The sequence below is a fragment of the Lynx canadensis genome, chromosome B2, assembly GCF_007474595.2.
Source record: "Lynx canadensis isolate LIC74 chromosome B2, mLynCan4.pri.v2, whole genome shotgun sequence".
NCBI classification, from domain to species: Eukaryota; Metazoa; Chordata; class Mammalia; order Carnivora; family Felidae; genus Lynx; species Lynx canadensis.
In genome coordinates, this window is record NC_044307.1 from 30,311,715 (window position 1) to 30,319,277 (window position 7,563).

Sequence of the window (7,563 nt, forward strand, 5' to 3'; positions counted from 1 at the left end):
GTTTTCATATGATGGTAAATGAATTAATAAATATTTAATTCTGTTTTGTTCCTACTATGGTAAATATGGATAGATATAACCCACAGACACACAGTTATCCCTGGGATTCTCACTAATTTGTAAGACTGTATAGATATCCTGAGAACAAAATGTTGGAGAATAACAGCCCCTGGACCAAGACTCGGGGAGACAGTGTGACAAACAGAGTTCTGTGCAGTAGGTGAGGCGTCCAGGCCAAGTCCCAGGTCCCGGCCTGCCTCTCAGGGTCTCTGCCCCCGGGCGGTGTCGGGGACTGGGAAGCCCAGTGGTGTGGAGCCCCCAACTGCCCTGGTTTCACTTCTCCAGGTCACGACCTGTGTCAGCTCCTTCTGCCTGGATACTAATGACGCAGCCCCGGTTCACACTATTAGTGTCCGGTTTCCGGAGAAGCCAATCAGCGGCACCGCGGTTCCGGGTCATAAAGTCTCAGCACACGCCCCTGGTACCAGCTGCGACTCACATTCTCTCCGGATGCCGAGGATGGGGTTCGTCATGCCCCGAACCCTCCTCCTGCTGCTGTCGGAGGCCCTGGCCGTGACCCAGACCTGGGCGGGTGAGTGTGGGGTCAGGAGTAAAGGGCCTCTGCGGGGCAGGAGCGAGGAAACCGCCCAGCGGGGACGCGGGACCCACAGGGAAGGTGTCTGTCCTCCGCCCCCACCCCAGACCCCCACCCGCCTCCGAGCCCGCCCTGGCCTGCCCTCCCCCACCCCTCCCGGACTCCGCCCTGCTCTCCCCAACTCGGGTCCCCCTCCCCCTGCCCTCCTGGCCGCCTCCCCCTGGCACCCGGGCCCCGCGCGGGGAAGAGGGTCGGGCGGGGTCTCAGCGCCTCCGCGCCCGCAGGCTCCCACTCCCTGAGGTATTTCTACACCGCGGTGTCCCGGCCCGGCCGCGGGGAGCCCCGCTTCATCTCCATGGGCTACGTGGACGACACGCAGTTCGTGCGGTTCGACAGCGACGCCCCGAATCCGAGGATGGAGCCGCGGGCTCAGTGGATGGAGCAGGAGGGGCGGGAGTATTGGGACGAGCAGACGCGGATGGTCAAGGACCACGCACAGACTTTCCGACTGAGCCTGAACAACCTGCGCGGCTACTACAATCAAAGCGTGTCCGGTGAGCGGGCCCGAGTCCAGGGCACGACCCCCATCCCCACGGACGGGCTGGGGTCACCCCGAGTCTCTGGGTCTGAGCACAGCGGCGAGGTCACAGGACCCCTGTCCCCCGACACCGAGAAGAGCCCGCACGAGCTTTTAGGCGGGTTTACTTTCGGTTTCACCTTAATCACTGCTGTTCTGGGGGCGGGGCGGGGCCAGAGTCGCACAGCCTCCAGAGAATGTATGGCTGTGACATCGGGCCTGACGGCCGCCTCCTCCGCGGGTACAGTCAGGACGCCTAAGACGGCGAGGATTACATCGCCCTGAACGAGGACTTGCGCTCCTGGACCGCGGCGGACACCGCGGCGCAGATCACACGCCGCAAGTGGGAGGTGGCCGGTGAGGCGGAGCGCTGGAGGAACTACCTGGAGGGCACATGCGTGGAGGGGCTCCCCAAATACCTGGAGATGGGGAAGGAGACGTTGCTGCGCGCAGGTACCGGGACTGCTGGGCCTCCCCGATGGCCCCTCCACTGGGGCTGGCTTCCCACGAGGAAGGAAAAATGGACTCAGTGTCAGAACAGCGCCCCTCCCACGGGTGGGAAGAGGGACATCCGCCTCGGTGTTCATATTCCTGCTAGAGTGACTCACTTAGAGGGCGCTTTTCTCTCAAGGACAGACAGGAATCCATTCTCCCCAGAAGGGACTCAGGTTGAGACCATCCCTGAAATAACCCATCAGCAGTTCCCTCTGACCCTGGCAGCCACCTTGTGAACACTGACCTTCCCTCTCAAGGCCTTGATCTCCCTGAGAACACCTTTGGAGATCTGAGTCTGGGTTTTCTGAGTCATCACCCTCCACCACAGTCAGGACCACAGTGTGTTCCCCACTTTAGATCTGCAGCCTCCCACCCGGGCTCTCTCCCTGATTCCAGAACTTAACAAGGATCAGGAGATCCCAAAGGCTAGACTTCTCTCTGGGTTTTGTGTTTCTTCCATCCAGACCAGTGGTCCCGTCTACCTCAGGATGGTCACGTGGATGCAGTTTCGGTGGCCCATAAAGCTAAACCACAGTGTGGATTCTCTGTTTCTTCTTCCTCAGAATCTCCCAAAACACGGGTGACCCGCCACCCCATCTCTGACCATGAGGTGACCCTGAGGTGCTGGGCCCTGGGCTTCTACCCTGCGGAGATCACTCTGACCTGGCAGCGTGATGGGCAGGACCACACCCAGGACGCAGAGCTTGTGGAGACCAGGCCTGCGGGAGATGGGACCTTCCAGAAGTGGGCGGCTGTGGTGGTGCCTTCTGGAGAGGAGCAGAGATACACGTGCCATGTGCAGCACGAGGGGCTGCCCGAGCCCATCACCTTGAGATGGGGTAAGGAGGGTTTGGGGTAGAGTCCCGTGTCAGGGAATGCAGGGCCCTTCTGGAGAATTTCACAAAGTCAGGACTGAAGCCAGGTATCTGGACCTCTCACCTTCCTTCCCCTTCCAGAACCATCCTCTCAGCCCTCCATCCCCAACCCGGGCATCATTGCTGGTGTGGTTGTCCTTGTGGTCACTTTGGTGGTTGGAGCTGTGATCTGGAGGAAGAAGTTCTCAGGTAGGAACAGAGTGGGGGGATCTGAGTCTCTAGTCCCCTTGGGGAGTTTCGTAGGTAGCACATTGTCCTGCCTGGTTCCTGGGAAATACCATCCACACACGTGTAGCTGCCCACTCTGGAGCCATTACTAACAATCACTCTGTAGCAAAGCACTTGGAAAATGAAGGACAGATTTTCACTTGGTAGTTCTGGTGATGGGGACCTGATTCCCAGCAGTGACAGGACAGAGAGGAAGGTCCCTGTTCAGGACAGACCTCCAGCAAGTCAGGTGGTCCTGTGACCCCACAACTCTTTCTTGATGTGTCCCAATCCTGTCCTGGGTGTTTAGTCAGAACTCTGGAAACTTCATTTTGGACCAGGACTAGGAGGTTGCTCTGGGATCCCATGGTCCAGCTGTCCCAGGTCTCTAACATGATATTTTCTTCCCACAGGAGGAAAAGGACCGAGCTACTCTCATGCTGCACGTAAGTATGGAGAGGATGATCCCTGAAACCCTGGGATAGTGTAGACAGGACCTCATAGGGAGGTCCCTGCCCCCCCCCCCCCCCCGCTGCTATAAGCTCCTCCTTTAGTCTCATCTCCTGTGGTTCTGATCACGTCCTGTTTGTTCTACTCCAGGTGATGACAGCGCCTAGGGCTCTGATTCGTTTCTAATGGCTCCTAAAGGTAAGACTCTGGAGGGCCTGAAGTGAGGAGGGGTGGGGGCACTAAGGACACTTTGACATGCGGAGGGCTGTTGAGAAATTGGCTCTTATGTGACTGACTTAAATCTGTTAGTGATTAATTTTTTCCACAGTGTGAGACCCACTGCCTGTGGTGCACTGAGCGATGCAGGATCTGTTCTCACCCCCACTTAGTGACATCGATATCCCCTGACTTTCTGAGGATGGTGTCAGAATGTGTCTGCGTTCCCATTAGCATATTGTGAGGACACGGGAGACTGCCCCCCCCCCGCCCACCATGACTCCTCCCCATACTGATTCCTGTTCCCTTTCTGATCTGCTTTCTTATTCCAGCAGAGGTAGGGCTGGACCGTCTCCATCCCTGTCTTCATTTCATGTTGGTCAGAGTATTGTTGCCTTACTTCCCACTGAAAATGAGAATCCAGATATGAATTGTGTTTTGTAATTCTTGGCATGTGGGGATGATGAGATAATAAAAGAGAGGATTTGTAAAGTTGAAGTAGAAAAGAAATGAAAGCCCTGAGAACCTTCAGAACCTGTGTTTTTGCTGTACTGAGTCTGGTGCAGGTGGGGACAGGAGAGAACTGTGAGGAGCCGAGCAGGGACAGGGCCTGTGTCCAGTTGGTGCTCAAGCACCATTGGTGTGACGTGCTTACTCCTCAGCTGGGTCATGTCTCTGCTCCTTGTCCTTGTCCCTTCTGTGGATACTTGTCTCACCAGGACGTGTGATCGTAGGGGCTTGGATGTCACCTGTCACCAGGACCTTGGGCAGCAAATGATTCCTGTGACTGGGTCAGCCCAGGCTCCGTCCTGGGTTGAGCCCTCAGCCCCATCTTTTGGGTGGTTTTTTTTACCTTGTTTCTGTGGAGCATCAGGCCTGTTCTTGCTCTTGTGTCCGAGTTCCTGTCTCATTCTTCCCAGGTGACCCCGGCAGTTACATCACCAAGAGTCTTTTGGACTGACATTCCCACAGACCTAGGTGTGCTCTGCACACAGGAGTCTCTGGGGTTTGGAGAGATGAATTTTCAGTCATCCTTCCCTTCTCCTCCCTCTAGAGCTATCTTCTGGATTATTCTTTAGATTCTGGAGGTAGAGAGGAATCTGAGAGTTTCTCATCCTTTTTCAACTTCAGTTAGTTTCTACCTTCCCTGCCTCTCTATGCCCTTTCCCTGCCCTTAGTTTAGCGATGCTGGTGTGGTTCCCATCCAAGTTCATGGATTTATAAAGCAGGGTCTAATGTAAACTTCTATTTGGTTGTGGAGAAAGGGCCCACTAGAGCCTAAGTACGGTGTTTCTGAAGACAGAACTGTAATTCTGTGCTGTGCTGTGCAGGGGAAATGCTGTGGGAGGGGGGAGCTGAGCAGAGAGAGGGAGGGAGGAGCAGCCCTGGGGAAAAGTAGAGGCGGCACTGATGGTGAGGTGGGGGCACTTTGTGCGGGAGCTGCTACGGACCGGCTGTGCCTGAGGCTCATCCAGAAGACAGAGGTGTTCTCCGCTGACCAGTTGTTCCACTGATAATGTCGTGTGTCACATGCAGGACCCGCTATTTTTTCATCTAGGACACCTCAGTGACTAAGAAGAGGCAAACGTGCTGGTCTTGTGGAGAATATGTCCTAGGGGTGAGTGACAGACTCCACTTGACCCTGGAACAATGTGGGGACTGAGGGCAATGACCCCATTGTGCAGTCAGAATTCCAAGTGCAACTTTCGACTCTCCTGAAACTTAATTACTACTACTAATAACCTACTGTTGATAAGAAGTCTTACTGAAAACATGAACAGTCATTTAACACATATTTTGTACATTACATGTATATGTACATGTATTCTTACAATAAATTAAGCTGGAGAACATAGAAAACATAAGAGAAACTTCACTGGCAGTACTTATTGTAAAAAAAAAAAAGTCCACATATCAGTGGATGTGCACAGTTCCAACTAGTGTAATTCAGAGTCAACTGTATATTGTATAAATGTGGTAAGTAAGGGAACTGTTTAAATTGGAAATTGGTAGGTGCTTTGAGGAAGTTGACCCAGAGAGTTACCTGTGTGGGGACAGGGAAGGGGCTACTTTACTAAGGTGGTAAGTGTGAGCCTCACTGGGAAGCTCACCTCTGAGAGATGTGTGGGACACAAGGAGTTGTTGAAGAGCATGTCTCAGGGAGTTCTTTCCAGGCAGGAGAACCTCCAGGTACATTCACTAGGGCAGGAGTGTGTCCTGTGTTCAAGGAAGGGTGAGAGGCCACTGTGGCTGGAGCAGAGAGCATGTGAAATGCGGTCAGATGTCTAGACTTTAGGATTAGAAGGGTTTTCAGTTTTCTCTGAGATGTGGAGCCACCAGATGGTTTAGATCAGATGGTTCACCTGGGACTACTCTTTAGAAGCATTTGTTGCTGTGCAGAATCGAGAGGTGAAGGGCAAGTGACCAGTAGGGAAGCTGTGGGAATCTAGTACAGTGTTCCAGGAGGGGGATATCGGATTTATATGGGGGTTGAAGAGAGAAAATAATAGGAAGTGACTGTGCTCTAGTTATTGTGTGTGTGTGTGTGTGTGTGTGTGTGTCCTGGATACATTTAAAGATGGACTTTACAGCATTTCCTAATGTATTAATTCTGGGTTTTGAGAAGGAGGAATCAGGGACGGCATCCAATGCTTCAGACTGCAGGTAGAAATGAGGAGTGCCTTCCATGGAAACAGGGAGGACTCTGGAAGTAGGACATTTAGGGAAGCTGCGTCACAGGCACACAATTTAGGAGTGTGGAATCTGAGATTATTAGAAATACAAGCGAAGTTGGCAGCTGGATATAGAGTGCAGGGTGGGAGAAATATCTAGGTTGGAGGAATAGATATGGAGGTGACACCATATAAATGATGTTTAGAGCCTTTAGCATAGATGAGGTCACCAAGGGGATGATGGCCACAGAAGAGAGAGGAACAGGACCAAACCCTGGACTTGTCAGCACTAAGCAAGCGGATCAGAGCAAACCTAGAGCACACTGCACAGTTCTGGTTCTGCACCTAGAAGGCACATACTCCAGGGAGACCCAGCCTTCAGTGTGCACAGGAATTTCCTGGACTGAGGAAGAGCTAGACAGTCTGGAGTAGAGTGTGAGATTCTGGGTTTATAACAAGGTTGGTGCTGCTTCTGGTCTTCAGATCACACACTGAGCACCAAGCACGTAAAGCAGGATTCCCACATGGCTGTGCCTCTGCCTCTTCTGTGGGGCTTATTAAGATTCCTGGGTCCACGCCCAACGCTCTAACATGGTAGATGGGGAGAGGCCTGAGCATTTTGTAACAAACCCACAAGCAATCCTGGGGTTCCACCAGGTAGAGATGCAGTGAGGTCATTGATGAGAGCCCTCATTGTGGGAAGGGGTCTTACATCCACATTTAAAAATTGTTGTTTTTTCTAGGAAGAAAAATAAGACCTGCTGGGAGATACATATTTTCTCTCCCATGGGGCAGAGCCAGGTGGCAGATTGAGGAAGTGGTTATCAGCTCAACATAAAATCTCTGAGATAACAAGAGTGTAGATCTTAAATGTTTGCACCACACCAAAGGAAATGGTAACTATGTGACAAGGTGCAGGTCTAGGGTAATGCTCTGGTTGTAAGCATTTTGCAGCATAGAAATGTATCAAAACAAGAGATTGTAGCCTTAAACTGACACAATGGTGTATGTCAGTTATATCTCAGTAAAACTGGAAAAAAAAGTCTGAAATCATGCTCTCTGAAGCTATTGCCTGCATCGATTTCTGCCTCTTTGTGATACATGTGCACAGTTACAGAGACTGGGATGAGAGAGAATGTGGGGCCTTGTTCTATTTCAAGGAAAGTCACAAACCAGGCTTGAGGCTACACAGACGGGAACAGAATCCACAATGGATCCGAGGGGGAGGCTCACATATAGCCAGGGCCCTGCTGTTGGGTAAAGATGCCACCCTCACAACAGTCCCCTGACATAGGACACTGGATCCAGAGGCTGAGACTGCTGTTGCTGCTGCCCCTTGCAACTGCATGACACCACTGTCACTCAAACACCTGTGCCAAATGCCATGTAGTGTGGTCCCAGCCTATCTGTCCCATGTCCTGAGGCAGAGTCTGGCAGGTGGTCACGTGACTGTGAAGTTTCATGCCATGTCCAATG

The 7,563-nt window shown here is 52.6% G+C and overlaps 1 pseudogene; it reads left to right on the forward strand.

Moving 5' to 3' along the window:
* Positions 1–480: 480 nt before the first annotated feature.
* Positions 481–5,589, forward strand: LOC115513710 (annotated as a pseudogene).
* Positions 5,590–7,563: the final 1,974 nt, after the last annotated feature.